This window comes from Ursus maritimus, unplaced genomic scaffold (assembly GCF_017311325.1).
Source record: "Ursus maritimus isolate PB19 unplaced genomic scaffold, ASM1731132v1 scaffold_11, whole genome shotgun sequence".
In the NCBI taxonomy this organism is placed as follows: Eukaryota; Metazoa; Chordata; class Mammalia; order Carnivora; family Ursidae; genus Ursus; species Ursus maritimus.
Window position 1 is genome coordinate 30,323,989 of NW_024423453.1, and position 21,415 is coordinate 30,345,403.

A 21,415-nucleotide genomic window follows, 5' to 3' on the forward strand; every position below is an offset into this window, starting at 1 on the left:
AGATCCTTAAACTGCTCTACTAATGTTTAGGAAATAAAGCCAGATCCATGTGAACTCTGGCGCTGCTCTTGGTACCAAAACGGTGCAGAGAGGGTGGCTTGGGGGGGCCGAGGTAGAAACCAGTTCTGCTGCAGTGTGCCATGTTCCTGGCAGACAGATGGGCTTTCGGTAGACAGAAGTCAAGGCCTGAGAGTGATCATGGCTCTCTTGGACCAAGAACTGGACATTCATTCTTCAACAACCTGCTTACACTGGGGTCAATGGCCTGTTTCCCCCCCTTTCCTTCCAGACGTGGAAGGACCACACTGTGTCAATTCACTTGGTCTCAGTCAGCCCTGACACAGAGTGTAAGCGACATGGCGGGGCAGGAGCCCTGCGTCGTGGCTGGGCCCACTCCTGGCTGTGGTTGCGTTGGTAAGAGCGCAGTGTTTAGGAAGAATAGCCCAGTCTCTTTCCTAAGCTCACCTCCTGGTGAATTCACTAAAGGAATTCTAAGCCTCGGCAGAAGCAGAGGCCCTACCATCAGCAAAGGCTTGGAGAACCCCCAAGATGGTAAAGAACCCCTGGGTTTCCAGGACTCAGGCGGGAGTGGGGAGCAGGCAGGCAAGGCTACAGGGCTGCACGGCGCATGCCCTTCTCCCACAGGAGGGAAGATGCTGCCCTCTCACTGCGAGGCGCTGTGAGGTCCCTGAATCCTCATGTAGCAGCAGACAAGGAAAATCAAAACACACTCCCCTGAGGACACATCTCAGGCACACTGAGCACAAATGCTGCTTTGATGAAGTGTACGCTCCCTTCCACGTTGTGTCGTCACCTGCAGGAGCAGGCTATCGGCACAGCAGCGACATTCTCTACCCTAAAGAGCCTTTCCAGGAAAACCATTTTGAGTGACGTTATCTTACAGGAGACTGAAGACTTAATATAATCACCAGGAAAATCTACATATACATATGATGCTTATCAACCAGCAAGAAAATATGAGTGATTCTGAAGAACTTTCACCATCAAGGCTCCTTTCCTCCCTTAGGAGGATTCAGAGACATCCTGAGAAGCATTTTCCCTACCTCTGAATACGAATAAAGTAAATGATGGTATCAGAAAAAAACAAAAAACAAAAAACAAAAAACAAACCTTGGCCACTTCTGGCTTATATGGGCTTAGGGAGGAAGCTCTTTGGAATCCAATTGTTGTGGTCCCATGGATGGCACAAGGGAGGGAGAAGGAAAAGAGAAGTCTCCACTTTAGTACTTAACTTCCACTTTCTGTTTCAAAAGGACTACGCTGTTTGTGGCCCTGGTAACAAGCTCCTCCCAGGCTCCTAAGGGAGCTGCTAGCTGGGGAGGAGAAACAGAGACTGCCCGTGGTTGAAGCAGGACAGAACAGGATCCTGGTGTCAGAGGGCGAGGCAGGCACTCAGTTGGAAAGTTGTTCTTTGTTCCTAAAAATAAAACGTTCGACCCTCCTTTTTTGGATCCTTCCCTGGAACGAAGCCAGTCAACTGCTGGCTTCTTTTTAGGATTAGCTCAATAGCCCTCGGCCCAAAGGTGAACTCCAAAGACCACCAAGCTCTTCTGCCCCCGATAAAATGCTACACAACACAGTGAATGACATAAGAGAACGTTTCTCTTGAAAGGACAGGGCTGCCGTGGACATCTGTGAAGCAAAACAGGCCCAGCGGAAAGGGTGAGAGGACAGGATGGGGTAGAGAAACCGTGCTGGAAAGGCTGCCCAGAGGTTGGGAAAGGACTAACGAGTGGACGTGGCAGTGTGCTTTTGAAAATTCTCTAGGAGGCCAGGTGGCAAGGGCTCCTCCTATAAAGACCCCGCCCCCATGAAGGATGACACCACACCTTCCTTCCAGAGTTTTCTATAGCACACTGAATCTTTTCCAACTTTTCTCCATTCATGAATTCTCCACCCAAAGTTACAGCTTTGGTTTATAAAATGACAGTGATGTATTATGCTGCATATCTAACAAATAGAGGGGTCGCATCCCCTCTCCTTTGAAGATGCTCTATTTGGGGAATGTTTGGGGGCGGCCATTGTATAGACCAACCACATGCTGGGGGGGGGGTCCAAGAATCAAAGCTGTTTCTCAACACTCTTCCAAGATTGAGCCTCATGCTGATGGTCCTGTATATAAAGAGCTCTCACAACACAAAGGGACTTTTCTGCAGTATCTTTCCTAACTATCTCATAGTGCAGCCATTTTGAGACTAAATACATAAATAAAATGCCAGATAGTGAGGAAGACCTTTCTTTCCCTGGAAGAGGAAAAAGATTCCATGGGCATTTGCTAACGAGTGACATCAGCAAAAACTGGGAAGAAAATCCACTAAAATCATTATTTCCTATATGAGTAGTTGGGACTAGAGGATGTCAAATAATGGGCAAAATTCACTAATCTACATATTATGCCTCCAGAGTTTAGCTGTTGGAAGTAATTTTCTGGTTGAGAAAATAGAAGATGTAAATTCTCCAGCCTAGGCCAGAGTTTCTTCATTAGGTGGTCCAGAGAGACCACTTGCACCAGAATCAGCTGTAGGAGCTTGGAAGCTGCCGATCCCAGGGGCTCCTCCCAGACTTGGCTGTCTGGGGTGGGCTCGAGAATCTCCATTTTGAACAAGCTCACTGGGTGATTCTTTTGCACACTGGAGTGGAGGAATCACTGCTATGTCTTTAAAGCAGAAAACAAGAAAGATATTACAGTCCTTTAGGTGTAGTTCTTGCTCTTCTAGTTCATGGGTGTTTTTAAGAAGTTATCTTAACATTATTGGCCTCCTACTCACTTTTACATGTATTATAGCAAGACCTAAAAGGATGAGCCGTCCAAAACAGAATGGGTTAGTGAACACTCCCTTGTCAGAGGTGTTCAAGCGGAGGTGGAGGTCGGAAAACCCCTTAGCAGGGATCCTGTAGAAAGGATTCAAGTATCGGTACAGGGGCCCAACCCTGAACTAATGTTTACATTTCCTCCAGCTCTATGACCCTATGATAATATTGTAACAAAATCAGCTTTACTACATCAAGTACTTCATTTTAAAAGTCTAAGCATATCCTCAGAAATCTTATCGGTGCTTGTTAAAGAATCAAGAAAACCAGTCTATAAAACCAAAGTTCAGAAGCTGGGGATGATAGAACCAACAAGAAACTTGGGGACTCTTAGCTTTGATGCCAGCTCGGAAGCTGACTGGCTAACCATGTACTCATGATGACAAACAGATCAAAGTCAGAGGCTGCCATCTTGATGATGGGCTCTCCATCCCAAGCACCCCCATATCCGATGGGACTAAAATGACTGTTGAGTCTTCTCATTTTTTTTTTTTTGAGATTTTACTTATTTATTTGATAGAGAGAGAGAGAGAGAGCAAGCAGGGGGGAGGGTTAGAGGGAGAAGCAGGGAGCCTGGTGTGGGATTTGATCCCAGGACCCCGGGATCATGACCTGAGCTGACGGCAGACGCTTAACAGACTAAGCCACCCAGGCACCTGAGTCTTCTCATTCTTTAACTTGGTGCCCATCACATCATAGACCTTACATCTTCTCAATTCTTCAGCTTCCTCCACCCCAAAGAAGGATATCATTAAAGGACCAAAGGAATCATAGTTCTCAAGGGGATAGATGCCTGCCTGTGCTGGTCAATGCAGCTCTCTGCCACTGCCCCAGCATTTCCTCTTTGCTGGTTCAGAATATATGTGTGTATGGATCATTGCTACCCCAGAAAAAGAAAATTCCAGTGTAGATGGTGGCAAGGGTGGCTAGCAGTTAACATACCACCAAAAGGCTCAGTGTTCATGGGAACAGAGGATGGGCCCATGCAAAATGAAATAGCAAGGAGATCCTGAATCCCCCTAATCAATAAAAACAACAATCCAGATAAAGCAAGAAGCAAACTTGTGGGGCCTGAATTATCTGGGAAAAGCATTCGCATGTACCATATTGATAAAATGCATGCCAAAGCGCCCACATTCCGAGTCATGCTGGATGGTACGCAAGGACCTCGACAGCTCTGGACCTCAGACTTGACACAGGTATTCTGAGAAGTGACTGAGAAAAGAAATGTTCAACGTGATGAAAAGTCACAAATAGCAGGACCCCAATGCAATCACATTTATGAATTATTTCTAAGTGTGCGCTTCTGAGAAGAGTTCTCAGGTTTTCGAGTCTAAGACAAATGGTTACGATTTGAAGCAAGCCACACCTGGCCAGCCTAGCACTGTGGTTGGCACATCACAGGAATTCGGCTGGTAGCTGTCGAAAGAAGGAAGGAATGAGTGAGTCAACAACGAATGGAGGAAGGAATGGAAAGACAATAATAGACTCCAAAAGGAATTAGGGCTCGGTTCCACAGCCCACTCCTACGAGTGACAGCACGCTAGGGGATCCTGCTATTGTAGATTCAGAGATTTTTTAAGTATATAGTCTTGTGATGCATGAAAAGGATTTAAAGTCTGTTGCTCCATTAATGATCAAGACAGGAGGACTCCTAAGAAGGGATCAAAAAGCGAGGACAGGGGAGGACAGCAGAAGGGGAATCATGGTTAAGAACTAACTGAAGATTTCTGATAGTGATTTTTGAATCTTAGACATGAATTATCTAACCATGATAACTAAATTCAGTGCAAATGCGGTCATAGGACGGCCCAAACTGTCACATGATATTTTTATTGAATCTTCACACTGCAAACTGGTGGAAATTAAGCCGTTTGTAACTTACTTTGGAAGAAAGAGAAATAAATGTGCATGTAATCATTAATCAGGTCAATGACCTGTCTTTTCGTGCAATTTGATAGCACCACCTGGGATACGAGTCAAACTCTCTTTGGGGGAAGACTTGCTTTTAGAATACCAGCAATCCCTAAATCCATATTGGTGAATGACAACGGGTCTGAGCATCCGAGGAAAAGCCACCATGACTAGAATGAAAGGATGATGCAGGGGTAGTTGGGCTTCTCAGGGCTGTATGGGATATGATTCTCTGGGTTTTATACTGCTCCTTCCTCGGCCCTCAGAACTCTTAATCCTATTTTCATTGCCCCAGGTAAACTGGGAAATATTTTCTCCTCCTCGACTGCAGTTACTCACACAATAAACAGGTAATAAACATTTTACTGCCCTAAGCAACCTCCTGCTAGGCAAGCAGTCGAAGAGAAAAGACTGTGCAGAGAGTAACCCCCTACCGGATAAACTGCGGGGGACAAAGGATGTGAGTAAGCGTTTAATAGCACGCCCCCTCTCCGGGCTCCAGGAGACGACTGGGAGCTGCTGGGGCGCATTAGCCGGCCTGTGGTCTAGGATTCCTCTCTGCTTGAGGCTAGTGGGGAAGATTTGATTTCACCAAAAGGTAATTTAGTTGCCATTTCAAAGCTCTGTCTAGCTAAATTAAGGATGAGGAATGAAACTGGAGTTTACAATCTCCCAGGTTAAACCCCGGGTTGTGAGACTGGAAGGCACAAGAAGGGACAGTTGGCAGCCAACTAAAGTGGTTCTGGGGAGAGAGTCATCCAGTTCGATTTCGGTTTGATTTCAGGTTTGCATTTGATTTTCTAACACATCCCGGTTTCTTTGTTGTTTATATCTGCCCCATACATCAAATCAAATAGTTGTTACCGTCCGTTGGCTGCGTGAAAGGCACGGTGGCCGTCCTTTGCCATCCTATTTTTCCACTGTACGGGGGTCCGTCAAAAGCCGATTACCTTAAGGCATCTCACGGCTCCCACTGCTGGGGGACTCTTTCCGGTTCCTTTCACGCTGAAGGTACAACTTGCAGCTGTCCGAAGTCTCTGCACCTTCCCCCATCGCAGGGAAACGAGGGCAGAGCCAAATATAATTCGATAAGCTCTGCTTCTACTTCTACCATTTAACTTATGGGAAATAATAATCTCACTTACATAAATATTTTCCACCAAACAGCATGCCAAATCTGAGCGTATTAACCCAAGGTGAATGATAAATGCCTGCGCATAAACAGTTTTCCAATTCACGTAGGTCGGAGAAGTGATTATTTTGTAAAACAGTTCTTTGATATCAATTGCAGTTAATTTATGGTATTTTGCTCTAAAGGAATATTAATTTTTGCTGTTTTTTGTGGCAGAAGTGTTGCGGTTGTCTAGCAAGAAACAACCTGCTGACAAGTCTAAAGAGATATATTCGAGATCTTACAGAATCCAAAGGGGCCGCTGTCTTGACGTAGGGCTCCAGAAAACCCCCACACTGCCTATCTGCTCTCGTTTCTCTTTTGAACCCTTCTCGAGAGGGTTAAGGAAGTGACTCTGCAGACTGTTTGATAGCGATTAGAGAGCACTTCGGTGATGCACACGGGTAGGAAAGGGAGGCATCACAAGGCTACGGGCGACTGCAGGAGGAAGGGCAGCGTGGCCGTGGGGCTACTGGCCACTCTGGCCGAGGCTCTCAGGGAGAGTGAGTCACTCCCCGGACTGATTTTGGATGAGTCCTACAAACACACGGTGGGCGTACGCCCAGAGCAGATACTTGCAGAGCGGACCGCTGCTACTCCTGAACAAAAGGCGCGGTCACTGGATGGCAAAGCATGGGCACAGACAGAAGCAAAGGGACAGAGATCACAGGCGGACCAAGGATCCGAGTCAGGGCATTCACGGAGAGAAGGACATCATCTTGAGTTGGCCCAAAGAGAGAGATATGAAGGGCAGGAAACAACCCTGTTTTACCGGCATTACACTGACGTTAGACTTCCGGGCCCTACTTCGGCTCTAGCAATTACAAAACGACATGAAGGAAACCGGTGAGAACCCAGAGGCCAGTAACAGTCCCGATTAAAGGGACAGAAAAAAATGGTCCTCTGAAGCAAGATGAAAGGAATTGTGTTGTGTATCCTGGAGAAAAAAGGTTAAGGGGTGGCAGTGATTGCATTCAAATACTGGAGAGGTTTGGGAGGGGGGCACTGATCAACTCTTCTCCGCATGTAGGGGGAGACTGACGGAAGTCACAGGCTTAAGTAAGAAGCTGGAGCGTGTTCATTGGCTAGAAGGAAGAACCTACAGAAAGGTACAGGCTAATGGGGATCTTGGATTGAATGTGTCCAAAACAGAATTTCTCTTCTCGTTTCTTCCCTGTCCCCCCACTCCTCGCTCCGCTGACCCCAAACTCCTGACACTCCTAAAGTCTTCCCTATTTCAGTAAACCATACCACCACTTACCCTGGCCAAGTAAAGACCCTAGGAATCATTTACATTTCCTTCCTTCCCCTATCCACCCTCAACCCAGTCCTTCAGTAGATCTTGTCAGCTTTACTTCTGAGTTTGACTACTGATTTTCGATCTCCACTGTCACCTTCCCAGCACAAAGCCTCATCATAGCCTGCTTGGACCCAAGCCAGGAGGATCCTTGTATTTTCCTTTCACCCATTCTCCATATGGCTGTTTTTAGAGCATGAATCAGACCATGCTATTCCCCTGCTCAACCCTGTCCAAAGACTTCCCATCATGCTGAGAATAAAACTCCTACTCTTCACTACGGCCTTCAAAGTCCTGCATCATCTGCTTCCTGCCCACTGTCCTCATCCATCCCTCTCTCCCTGCTGCCCATGTTAGCCACACTGACTGTCTTGCTGTTCCTGAACAAGCCATTTTTGTTGCATCTCTGCACCAGCTGCTCCCTCTGCCTGGAACGCTCTTGTCTGCGCTCTTTATTTGGCTGGCTCCTTTTTGTCATTCTGGTCTTGGCTTAAGTGTCACCTCTGCAGACCGTTTCCAGCCCCCAGAGATGTACACTCTGAGAGTAGAAACTTTATCTATCTTGTTCACGATGCTATTTTCAAGCCTTGAACAGGTATCCGACACATTGGGGTAAGGCAATAAATATTGGTTGAATAAAGAAAAGGTTGACTATAAAAGCAGGCTGTTACTTGCTATCTCAAGAGAGCCGGGGATGAGAAGAAGAAGGTTTTGTGAATAGACCAGGTGATCTTTTGGTCAGAGAGCCACAGGGCAGGGTACTTTTGAAGTGGGGAAGGTTGGGGGGGTTGCCTTGTCCACTGAGGTCTCAGCGAAGAGTTAAATCAAGTGGGGCATCATCCTTATTAGGGTCTGGGAATGTTGGGGGAGTTACCCTGAGCAAGGTCTCAGAGGGCAGTCACAGTGGACGGAGAAAAGGATGGCGATATAAGATCTACTAACCCACTCAAAAACCATTAAGTTGGATCACCTGTTAGGATGAATTGAGGTTTCTATTTTCCTTCTTCTTCACAGAGTCACAAGACTCTCTCTCATCTGAGCAGAGTCTGAGCTTCTCCTTTACCCTTCCTGAAAGTTAATCCCTCGCTCTACCTCCATAACATTTCTAAGACCCTTTGGTTTTAAGTTCCCATAGGAAATACTGTGAGTCATCTTCAATCTACCTTCACATAGACTACTCTGATTCAGAATTGGACTAAGGAGGGATAGGAAGGCCCGCTGCAAGGCGTGATTGCAAGATTTCTGTAGGCCTTGCATGCAGTGACTTACCATCACCCCAGCCAATTAGCCAAGGCTTTAAAACCAAGGCCAATGGCTTCTATCTTATTTTTGCTCTTAATTTCCCCCCAAAGCTGAGGGTCCTCTTTGACTGGGGACTCTATAAATGTTAATGACTGATTGACTCATAAACCTCATAACTCTAGCGGGTTTTTGGTAGGCTTTGTTGCCCTTCGGTTCAAAATCCCAAAGTGTTATCGTCAGGTGGCTGATAGAGATGGGATATAATTAAAATAAATGTAGAAACTTCAATTTAAAAATAATTTATGGCCTCCCTCTCCAACAGACCTCCAAGTGGCCACAGTTTTAATTGTGCTTTTTAAGGCTAGCACCCTGATTTTCTACATTTCACACTGCTTCTAAAATGTTTGAGGAAAGGCAGTAAAAATCTCCTCAAATTTAGAAATACAAGTTAAAATTGCTCTCCATTTCAAGAAGTATTTCTTAGACTCTATCTGTATCCTGAGATTTGCCAGTGATACATATGACCATATGATACGATGACAGACTGCAACATGGACTGGATTCTTTATAAATCAATAATTGGAGGAGGGGAGAGGGACTGTCCGCTTTGGTGATTTCATTTTCAGCCACAGCTGGCCAGATTGCTTATTGGAAAATAAAAGTCATGGCAAATTGAGCTTGACAATAACCAGGCTTGACTACATAGCCCCCTTCTCCACTCTCTGCAATTAGAATGAGCGGAGGAGAGGAGGCCGACAGGGAAAGACTTTTCCTCTGCTCTGTCACAGATCAGTCTTAGTTTATTTTGTAGGGCACAAGCCATATGTTGTACGTGTAAGTGCTGTTCTCTGTCAGCTCGAGCACTCTGCTGTTCTTGTGCCTCTGGGCTAGTGAGGTGCTGCTGTTTCAGACTTCCAGGCTCCTTATAAGAAGCGTGTGAAAACCGAGAGCCATGCTGTACCATGTTGTACCAGTAGTTACATTTCAATCAAATTAAATTAAAGTTGCCTGAGCCACTTTCCAAGTGCCCACAGCCACGTGTGGCTAGGGGCTACTGTATGGGACCATGTAGCTACCGAACATCTCTCACATCCCAGAAAGTTCTGTTGGACAGCCCTGATCCAAAAAAGCTCATTGGGTGCCAAGAGGCCCTTCCTTCTTTGCTCGAAGATTCTGAGATCATGGCTACCTTTGTGGTGAAGGAGGGAACTGAATCCGTTAGAAGCTGAGAATTTACTGGGTGCTGTGCATCTATCAGGAAAGGAGGTGCCACAAATCTGGGATTCAGGACTCAGTTCAAGGAACCTCATCAAGGACAGACTCTGAATTAACTTCATTTTTTTTTAAATGGGAACATAAACTGTGCCAATGTTGATTTTACCAAACTGCAAAAGCATGTGGAATGCTTTACTCCGTATTTGCCACCTTTTCATTGTTACTCATGAGTGATCCTTGACAAAAATGCTTTTTATCCTCCACGTGGCTATGCACACAGGACAGTCATTGAAGTCATAATTTTGACGCTCAATACCCTCTGGCCGTAAGCCCCATCCCTACAACTGGTTCCACCAGCTTCTTACCTAAAATACGTTCGTCTCTAGATATTGCCTGCATTGCATATAATGAATTCCGAAGTTCTTAATTTAGTACCCTCAAATGTGTATACACCATCACCGAGAATTTAAGTTGCGGAAGAAAACCCAGAACATTCTAATCCATGAATCAATATCACCCAACCTTCCCTCTTTGGATCAGAATTGATCTGTACAACTCAAGTGATGAAGTTTCGCGGGGGGTGGGGGGTGGGGGGTGGGGGGGGGAGTGAACGGTGAAAGGGAGAGCTCTCCATACCTCCAAACGGATATAAAACTGGGGTGTTGCACAGTTTGAAAAGTTGAGATGTGGTGTTTAAATGTGGCCAACTCCGTAGTACTTAAGTTTGGCAGACCTCAAAATCCCAGTTCCACCACCAGACTGACTTTATGGTAAGAACTTCCTTCCAACGATCTTGAAGCATTTTCATACAAATAATCTGCCCCTCACACCCCTTATGGCTATTTTCTCTGTACTGGCCTCATTTGTTCTCCCGCATTAGGCAAGATTAGCTCTTATTCTAATTTCAGAGGTGGGCAAATGGAGGCAGAAAGCCCGTAAAAGACGCATGCCTCCCACAGGGCCATGAAGTGTGGTTCTACTTCCAGCACACTGAACACAAGCCAAGCTCGTTTCATGGCTGGGGTACATGGGCACTGGTTTTGAGGCTAGGTACTCACTCCACTCATGGCGATGCTGCCTCCTCTCCAAACCTTGAGAAAATACCTGGCATCCGAAGGTCAAGGCAATTGAGTAGAATGAATAGCATGAACTGTTAAGGATGACAAAATCCCTTCACAGTATTTACCCTAGGTGCAAACACCCCGTTTAAATCACTTGATTAGAAGATATGCACAATTATCTGTTTGGTCCAACAGAAGCCGAATGGGACTGGCTGACGGCGGGGGCGGGGGGGTGTTGGGAATAGGGAGGAGCTGCACCACATCACACGAGAATTGAGGAAACTTGGCAGGAAGTGGCGGGAGACGGAAAACGATGAGACGTGAGAATTAGGGCGAGATCTACATGCCTAACTCATAAATCATGATTAGTCATCACATCAGTTGTAAAAAAATTAGCCAAAGCATTTTTTAAAAACAATTTAACTGTGTTTTGGGCCAACCTGGCACCGTGAAACTTCTAGTTCACGTGGACACAGGGACAAAAGTGTTGGATCACGTACCTCTAAGAAAAGACTTCCTTAGATGGCTCTCCCCAGGGTAACAGGGCCCTCAGGAGGGGCCGCACACACACCACGTGGAGGTGGAGGTGGGCCTTCCTTGTACCTCTTTCAGCCGGCCTGCAATGAGTGGTGAAGCCGGGCCAGGAGCACCTGTAGGCTGTGCTCTTTCACCGTGGAGTTGGTGGCCTGGGGCAGTGTCTGTGGGTGACGCTTCCCTGTAAACGGTGAGGGGGGGGGAGGGGGGGTTTGCTGTCAACTGTGCAGCAGTGGGTTGCTGGCACATGTTTGGGGCTCAGTTTGGGAATGACTCCTCATCTAAGAGTGTCTCTTCCCTTCATCTCTCAGATGGGGATTTGCAGCATCCGAAGGAGGGCCTTACAGTTTTATTTGCTGCTCTTTCCTGTGCTCCAAATTTGGCTGCAGGCTGCCTATTTTCAGAGTCTGGGAACCTCAGGAAGGGAGCAACGCATAAAACCTCCAGCAAACATGAATCCTTCCCCAGGGCTTGGCATTTAGCTGAAGCTCCATCAGACATTTCGAATTTAGAAAAAAAAAAAAAAAAAAAAAAGCACACGCAGCCTCTCTAAGTACAGGGCCTTAAAGAAAACGTGGTCCTTATAAGCCCTTTTGTGCTCTGACTCGCTGCAGCACAGGACAATGAACACGGATACATGTTGCCTGTTGTTCCCATGTAAATGCCACCTCGAGGATACAGTCTTCACCAGGCAGATGGCTAATTTCTCTGCTCTAACCTCATTTCTCCAGTGTTCCTGTGTTCGTGTGATGTCCTGCCCCCAGAGTCAGGTCCTAATTGCTGTCAAACGTTCAGAGACAAAAGTGGCGTCTCCCCATCACTCATGTGAAGGCTGTGACTGGCTGTGACCCATAGTGGCTGCAACAGAAACGGCGGGGTGGGCAGTACCTGCCGGCGCCCAGCCAGCTTCCGGGCTTCCACGTGTCAGGCTGAACACTTTCCTTTGTTACTGCCTGCAGCCCCGGGACTCCAACGTGCTGAGAGCCCCGGCTCCTTCTGTTGGGATCAATAGCCACGTCCTCCACTGCTCCTCTCTCGCTCAGACGGCCTCTTGGCGTCAGTCTGACCGTGCAGATTTGGGCAGGGCCGAGACAGAGCTCATGCGCCTCGTCCCAGATTTGGGGGAGGGGGGTGGCTAACCTGTGGCCCCTCGAAGCTCTGCTGTCACCGAGCAGGCAGGTGATCCTAACAGCCAGGACCCTGCCAGTCAGTGACTGGCCGTCTGATTGGATGCACATTCATCTTCAAATTATGTTGTGTGACAGCCCGCGCTGCTGAACACCATTTTAACATGCAGATTGACTCCTCGGAGGCTCTTCATTATGCATTTAGCGGTCTGTTTTCAGACTAACCAGCATGTCGGAGAGGCCCGCTATCCTTTTTCCACCTGGGTGGAGGAAATAGCTCGCTGACTGCGGGGGAGCCACCGATATTAACATGCATGTGTTTACTTTCCTGGGCATCGGCACACAACAGCTTTCCCTGATGAGAGAGGAGGAGAAGAAAAGAAAAGACCCTTGGTTCTGAAATTCAAGGAAAATGGCTATGCAAAACAAGCAAGCCTTTGTTGCGGAGAGGAGTCAAGTAGGCCAGGCCAGCCTGATGCCCGCCCGGCTGCCCACTAGCCTGGCTGGGCGCGTCCGCACAAGCGCTCCTCTTATCGACACACAGACCCGCTCTTTCTCTCGCACGCACAGCCTGAAGTATTTTAAGCAGAACACTTTCAATTTCCTGTTTCTAAAACTGTCTTGCATCTCCAACGGCATTCCAAACGATCCTGGGGAATGACAGGACAGCCAACTTGGAGGGAGCGAGCAGAGTGTCTGGTTAGGTGGCTTGGGGGTTACCTAGGAGGCTCTGGGGCCCCCTTTTCACCCCTTCTCTCTTCTCTTTCTGGTGTGATTTACTTCCACTTGCTAAGAATATTTCTCTGTGGCCTCAGGCTGCTACTGTGTGAACATGGATGTTTTCTTGTTTGAGTGTGTGCCCATGCGTCGTGTGTGTGTGTGTGTGTGTGTGTGTGTGTGTGTGTGTGTATCTCCTTTCTCAAGGATCTCTTTCCTTGCCTTAAAAGGGAACTGCATTTGCATTGCTTTTTAAAATTTCCACCTCTTTCTATTTTATCCTCCAATGTGGTATTTTCTCGATTCTTCTGAAAGACCAACAAAACTTGAAGGGTGTCCAGTTCCTAAGGACTTTACTTTGAGCTATGCCTTGGCCAGGTGGCAGCCCACTTCTTTCGCCTCTGATCAGTGGGGGCTTCCAAAATTGGGAACTGAGGGGGCTCTCCTGCTTCATTTCTTTGTTGCCACCAGAGAAAGATGCTAGATAGGTTTAGAAGGCTAGCTTGAACACAAACGCTTATGAGGCCAAGGCTGTTACCTGGATTCCGAACTGAGAGCCAGCCTGTCACATTGTCTAAACAGCCTGCCCCTCAGCTTCTGGGTCCTCCCAGGCATTGCTGGATCCTGATATCAAGGACATGGATGGAGTTTTGCTATTTACATGTTTAAAATATTAAACAGCAGAGTTCATTTTAGTAAGGCTCTGGGCAGAAAGAAAATAAAACTGACAGCAGAGCTGTATTCCTAATTCCCCTGGAAAGGCTGTGAGGAGGAATAAAATGGTAACCAATGCTTGCTCTGGGATCAGAGTGTTCCTGATGACTGAACTGGGCAGTAAATGCAGCTTTTTATTTTTGTACAGAATATGGTGATCCCCACTGACAAGAACAGGTTGCATGTGGTTGCTGGGCTGTTGCTCGGCTGGGGTCGCACTGTGGAGTATTGTTTGGAAAGATCTCACCCAGCAAGAACAATATGGCTACCCAGTGCCTGAAGCGGTATGTGGAGAGATCTGTCCCCTCATTCACATATCTCACTCATTTTTTTTTTCCTGTGATAAAACAAATGGATTTGCTGAATTTAAATGCTACTGGGAACTACTCTCTGTTTTAAGAAAGGTCCTTGATTGACAAATGAAGCAAGGGGCAACGTATGGTTTGCAAGCTTCTTATATATGAGAGAAAGGGGACTGCATTTCAATTCTAATCGTAAGTTACTTGCCACATAACCAGGGAAGGTCACTGAATCCCGTGTCTTAAAGTCATGGTGGTAAAATGGGGGTGTTGTGGGCAACACTGTGTCCCCCACATTCACTTGTTGAAGTCCTAACCCCCATTTATTTCAGGATGTGACCGCCCATGGAGACAGTGTCTTTATTTTTATTTTTATTTTTTTTAAAGATTTTATTTATTTATGTGACAGAGAGACAGCCAGCGAGAGAGGGAACACAGCAGGGGGAGTGGGAGAGGAAGAAGCAGGCTCCCAGCGGAGGAGCCTGATGTGGGACTCGATCCCGGACCGCCAGGATCACGCCCTGAGCCGAAGGCAGACGCTTTAACGACTGCGCTACCCAGGCGCCCCGAGACAGTGTCTTTAAAGAGGTGACGAAGATGCAATGAGATCATTAGGACAGGGTGACCCGTATCCTTTGAAGAGGAGATGAGGATATCAGCACATAGAGACGACCTTGCGAAGACCCTGGAAGTAGATGGCTAATCTACAAGCCAAGGAGAGAAGCTTTCAGAAGAAACGAGTCCTGCCGACACCTGAACGCAAACGAGTTCTAGCCTCCAGAGCTGCGAGGAAATGAATTCGTGTTCTTCAAGCCCATCAGCGTGTGGCACCCCATCCCAGCAGTCCCGGCGCTTCAGGGATGGGAGAAACAACGGTGAGGGAGAAGGGGAATTTCACAGTATTTGGAGGATTTCAAGCGTCATTTTAGCTGATAGATCTTAAGAAGGGTGGCCCGTAAATCACAGCCCAGATGCTAATTTCACAGGGACCAGGTGGAAATCAGGTTGTATTTCTGTTGACAAAACACCTGTAACAGCGTACTTGCTCTTTAGCTTCCTGGTTTGAAGGCAGAACTGACATGTTGAACTGAGAAAATGCTGTGAAGGACCTAGCTGGCCCTTCAAATAAATCTCTAGATTTTTGTTTGAGCCAATCAATCGGTTCTCCAAGGTGTCAGCTAGTAGCAGACATATCTGTCAATACAGCAGTATTGCCGTCACCGGGCAGGTTGTGTTCGCAGCAGGAAGCATGGCTCAGCAGTTACTTAGATTTGGAAAATGGATAACCTGGGATTATGTGTTTCAGGAGATGAGGTTAAAGTGGGGTCAAGGGCCAGGTTAATGCTAGTACAGTTTCCACTGGAGAAAGAGAGCATGATATATTGATTTCAGGGAAATGATATGTGTTTCTAGCCTTGCTTCCCAACCCTGCTTCTCCTTCACCCAGCGACGGTCCTTGGCAGAGTCCTAACACACTCTGCCTTCCGAAAGCACCCTGCCAGTTGTTGCTGTGGGAAGTGCTGAATCATGACAGTGGAGCTGGAGGGAAACGAAATATTCTGTATGTAACTGAAACACGTACGGGACTCCGTTGGGTTTGGTTTTCTGTCGCCGGCTGGCAGCAGCACTCAGCTCAGCCTTCCCCATTCTGTACACTGACTTGGTCTAGTATCCCACAGGGAACTTTCTTTCACTTCACTTACTCATTCTCAGCTGAACAGGCACAAATGTTAATGTAATTCTGTGCCCCTTAATCAAATATAAGTCCCCTCCCGGAACAGCGAAATCTACAACTTGGAGGAACACTGGTTAAAGATCATCTCATATCTTTGTTTAATATTCTTTTTTTTTTTTGTTGAATTCACCAAGTGTTGGCTTTTCATATCATGGGACACTGGATCTGGGGAGGAAGTACCCCTTTCTAAATTGTTATTCCTGCTCTCTGTATTACACCTCTTCTTCTTTCTTCTAAAATGCCATTTTCCAAGTCAGTAAGCTCATATAAATCCCAAGTCTCACAACTTTTTCAAAACTATTTTCAAGTCCCTTTTCTGGGATTTAATATCTATGATAACCAAAACTGGACACAGAATGGCACTAATGTTTTATATGTTATCTTAAATTTTCTATATTATTTTTTTCTTTTAACCCCCAAGCATCCTATTGGCTTTTTAAATTGCTACTGCATACCAGACAGATATTTTCCCCAAGTTATCAGCCATGACTCTTAAATTATTTTACTATGAGTTCAGAGCCTATCAGAGATTATGAGAAGTTTAGATTATTTTTCCCAAAGTGCATTATTTTACACTTAACCAAATTAAATTTCATCTGCTTTCACACTACCCAATCCCCTAGTTTGCTTAGTTTTGCCTGAAGTGTCTCATAACAATCCTTAATTTTTTATTAACCGTGCCAATTCAAAGCTTCCTACTTAACTCTCTGTTTTACAGCTTTTGCCCTCTACTCTCTTCACACTTCTGGAAATCAGTGGGATTTAAAAGGTGTGGAATGCAGCGCTATTTGGTAAGATTCTATGCTAAGTGGTGTGTACAAGGTCCCCACAAGTCAATGACAACGCTCTTGCAGGTGAGGCACCTGAGTCAAATTGAACCTCAAGAAGTACCTTCATTCCTATGCTGAGAATAAGTGATCCTAAAATCTTTCCCATCTCATTTGGATGGTGTGCTAAAAACTCAGATAGGAATCCTAGCTAATTTTCCTGCAGAGCCGCCCTCTCTTCTGGCTTCCTTTGCAGCCTGTGGTGACAGTAGGGAGCCTGCCAAATTCCTGCCACACTCCTGTCCCTCCCCCTTCTTCTTCATGGTAGCTTTTCTTTCTGTTGAATAGAAAGTAGGATCAGTTAGCTCACTAGATGCTTTTCTGTGGGTATTTCCTGCTTTCTCTCCTCAAATAGCGAGAGAAAGATAAATATGTTGCATCTTGGCCCCAGTTTTTTGTTCCTGGCTGTCTCCAATCCTTTCCCCCACAGGGCCAAACGCAGGGATATGGGACCTAGCAGAAGAGATGCTCCCAATTTAAAAATTGCTATTAAAGGGGCGCCTGGGTGGCTTGGTCGTTAAGCGTCTGCCTTCGGCTCAGGGCGTGATCCCAGCGTTCTGGGATCAAGCCCCGCATCAGGCTCCCTGCTCAGTGGGAAGCCTGCTTCTCCCTCTCCCACTCCCCCTGCTTGAGTTCCCTCTCTCGCTGCCTCTCTCTGTGTCAAATAAATAAATAAATCTTAAAAAAAAATTACCATTAAGGATGTGGCCGTGTGGAAACAACATAGGTGTCCATCAGTGAATGAATGGCTAGAGAAGACGTAGTATATACATACAATGGAATATTGTTCTGCCCCAAGAAAGAAGGAAATCCTGCCGTTCTGCAACAACTTGGATGAAACTTGAGGGCATTATGCTAAGTGAAATAAGTCAGACAGGGAAAGACAAATACTGCATGATATCGCTTATACGTGGGATCTAACAAAGCTGAGCTCAGAGAAACAGAGTAGAGTGGCGGTTACCAGGGGCTGGAGGTGGGGGGGGGGGGGAAACAGAGATGTTGGTCAAAAGGAACACATTTCCAGTTACAAGATTAACAAGTTCTGTGCATCTAATGAACAACATGGTGATTACAGGTAATAATATTTTATTATATACTCCAAGGTTGCTAAGAGAGTAGATCGTAAATGTTCTCACCATAAAAAAGAAAAGGTAATTACGTGACAGGATGGGGTGTTAGCTAATGCTATGGTGGTAGTCATTTTGTAATATATGAATGTATCAAATCAACATATTGTATACCTTAAACTGGCAATAGCCTATGTTAATTACAGTAAAGTGGTGGGGAGGGGGGAAGAATGTGGCTGAAGCTACAAGTTGCCTATCAAGTATCAATTTTTTCCCATTTTTAACTCGGTCTACTGCTATCATCGTCACCTTCTGTTGCAGATAAGGATGGCCAAGAAATTAAGTTTTGTCCTGTGTGAAATAAGTGAAAGTTTGGGTAGATCTTCTTCGAATTTCCTTCAAAGAGGGCATGCTTTCTTCTGTTCCTGGGAGTTCTGCCTGGAACTCTGATGTGATGGCTGGTACTCTAGAAGCTATCATTAGGCCATGAGGGTCACAAGTTAGGGATGGCAGAGTAAAGAGCTAGAAGAGGCCTGAGTTCTTGATGACTTTGTGGAGCTTGCCAGACTAGCCCGGACTGCATGCTCCTATAGTTCCCTTACGAGAAAAAAAAATAAATAAATAAACTAAGCTGTTTAAGCCACTATTGCATAAGCGGGTAGATGAAGCTGGAGATGGGGAACCTCTGTTATTTGCAGCAGGATTTAACAACTTTTATCAATACAGAAAGACTAGGCTTAGATTTATTTCATATAACCAAGACATTTGAATGCTAGAGAGTGGCCTTAGAGGGCATCAGGTACAATGCTTTTAAATACAGTCCAGTTTATTTGGTTTCTTGGATACCTACTATGTGAAAGTCATGACTAAGTGCCACAGGGGAGACAGAATGCTGTGAAATAGTGTTTTTTTTTTTTCTCTTAAAGGATCTTTAATCACATAGCTGAAAATAACATAAGGCAGAATACGTCAAACATCATGAGAGAGGAACTTCCAGTGTGCTGTAGAAACACTGGGAGGATTATAACTGATGAGGGGGCAGGGTGAGGTGGCCTGGACCAGGAAAGGCTTCACAAAGGGTGCTTGAACTGAGTCTTGAAGAAGGGCAGCATCTCATAGCCAGGGCGGGCAGAGGGAAATGAAGTCTAGGCAGAGGAAGTACAGGTAGCGAAGAGTGGCGGAGAGCAGGGAGATCCAGTCTGTGCGTGGGAATGGCCGGTGCTCCGGTGTGACCAAATGCAGAGGGTGGGAAGGAGCAGCCAGGGTAAGGCCTGCATGGGGGCTGAGAATCTGAGACTGTAGGGTTTGGAATGTCTGGAAAAAATTTTTTTATGTTAGTCTGTAAGTCCCAGGGAGCCATCAAAGTTTTCTGACCAAAAAAGTGATATATGATCATCTTTAAAAAAAAATCTTGGAATACAGAAAATATTGGAGATCAGAGAGAACAACCAGGAGGTGAAGTCCAAAGATATTTCACAAGCTCAACTAGGGCAATGTTGGTGAGTTCAGAAAGGAGGCGGGCATGGAAGGATCTGGATATATAAGGGGTTGAAGCTGATGGACCCCGAATGACTGAGAAGCCTGTGATGCTATTAATTAGAATTTGAATATGATGAGTTTGAGGTGCTGGGGTAATAGTCTCCGAAGTCCAGCTCACTGTGGGAATGTAGGTTTGGAACACGGAACATTCAAATCTTGTTTGGAAGCTAAGTGGAAAACGAATTATTCAAGCCTGTTCAACCGGCAACTCCCTGAGGGTGCTGTTCAAACAAAACTCTCTGAGGAAGCTCGGAGCAGGCCGGGAACGCTGGGGGGTCGAGGGGCCACCCAGCTAGGCTGTACGCTTAGTCGAGTCCACCTCAGCGACCAAAAGGGAGAGATAACATCCACATCTGAATGAAGTGGGGTGTTGGGGTACAGAAGTCAACCCAGAAGGCACTGGTTCTGAGGTGAAGGCCGCACACACACATCAGCAGATGAAGGAGAAAGTGAAGTGTGGGAAGAAAAGGAAAGGCAGGTGGGCCACTGGTGAACTCACCATTTTGTTTAAGGTTTGCAGAAAAGGTAGAGTGGGGAAGACAGGTCAATGACAAAGACCTAGAACAAGCAGCAGGAAGAGAATGAGAAATGCCCTGGATGCCCAAAGCTGGAAGTTTCCAGAAGGAAGATAACTTTCTTCTGGAAACAGCCATGGGGCATGAGAGAGGCTCCGGGCCATGGACTAAGTAGGGCTTGGTGTGGATCCCAGCTTCACTGTTTGTGCCTGGGTGACCTCGGGAAAGCTAGGTGAGTTCTGTAAATCTCAGTTTTATCACATGAAATATCAGGGCACTAAAATTACTAACTTCTTAGGGTGTGTTAAGAATTATAAAAAGCTTGGGGCGCCTGGGTGGCACAGCGGTTAAGCGTCTGCCTTCGGCTCAGGGCGTGATCCTGGCGTTATGGGATCGAGCCCCACATCAGGCTCCTCCGCTATGAGCCTGCTTCTTCCTCTCCCACTCCCCCTGCTTGTGTTCCCTCTCTCACTGGCTGTCTCTATCTCTGTCAAATAAATAAAATCTAAAAAAAAAAAAAAAAAGAATTATAAAAAGCTTAATAGGAGACCTACCCTACAGTAAGTACTCAAGGAATACGAATCAAACAAACCAATAGCGATAAAGAAAGCCCTAAGAATATATTATTTCCCATCTCCCTTTTTTCCTTCATGTGTAAATAAAACCATTTTAATTGTGAAAAATATACATAACAAAATGTATCACTTTAACCATTTTTAAGTGTACAGCTAAGTGGTATTACTACATTCACAATGTTGAACCCTCATCACTATTTCCAGAACATTTTCATCATGGCAAACAAACTCCATACCCACTACATAGTAACTCCCCTCCGTCACTGGTAACCACTGTTCTACCTTCTGTCTCATGAATTCACCTATTCTAGGTCCCTCATATAAATAGAATCATATAATATTTGTCCTTTTGTGTCTGGCTTACAGAGCATGATGCTTTCAAGGTTTTCATCCATGTAGCGGTATGTACAAGAATTTCATTCTTTTCAAAGGCTGAATAATATTCCATTGTATGTATATACCATATTTTGATTATCCATGAATCTGTTGATGGACGTTTGGGCTGTTATCATCTTTTGACAGTTGTGAATAATGCTGTCCTTGAGTAATCTTACATTAAAATCTCCTTAACCAAGCAGCTTTTGACTAAGTTCCCATAGCAGCATGGAGAAATCTGAGAATTTTTAACGTGTCCCTTCTTTTTTTGTTCTGGGAGTTCTGCAGGGAGGTTATATCATATAAAAAGACCATATTAACAAAAATTAAACAGAATTTTTGAATAGAAAACTAAGTGGATATCATGACACGAAATCAAGCTTAAAGAAAATTCAGATAGGAATTGTGTTTAAATATCTTTTTAACTCTTAATATGTACTGAATTGTAAAGTTTTATAATAGAATCTTATTGTTACATAAATCTTTAAAGTTCATAAAATATATTTTTATCCATTGCCCTTGAAGAAAATAAGGGGCCCTTTATCCAAACAGACAATGTCAGTGACTTATAAAGTTATACAATTCCTCTGAAACATAATAAAAAGTTTTATTTTATATATATATATGTATTTCTTCCAGTGTACTTATTTATCTTTTAC

General features: G+C 45.5%; 1 protein-coding gene and 1 long non-coding RNA gene across 2 annotated transcripts in view; one reads left to right on the top strand and one right to left on the bottom strand.

Moving 5' to 3' along the window:
• The window catches only part of MAML3 (mastermind like transcriptional coactivator 3), a 399,902-nt gene that overhangs the window by 49,776 nt on the left and 328,711 nt on the right, over positions 1–21,415 (bottom strand).
• Positions 3,366–13,155, top strand: LOC103657968. Its single transcript, XR_005833888.1, has 3 exons — positions 3,366–5,344; positions 6,948–7,026; positions 11,578–13,155. It is a non-coding gene; the product is annotated as an uncharacterized LOC103657968 (long non-coding RNA).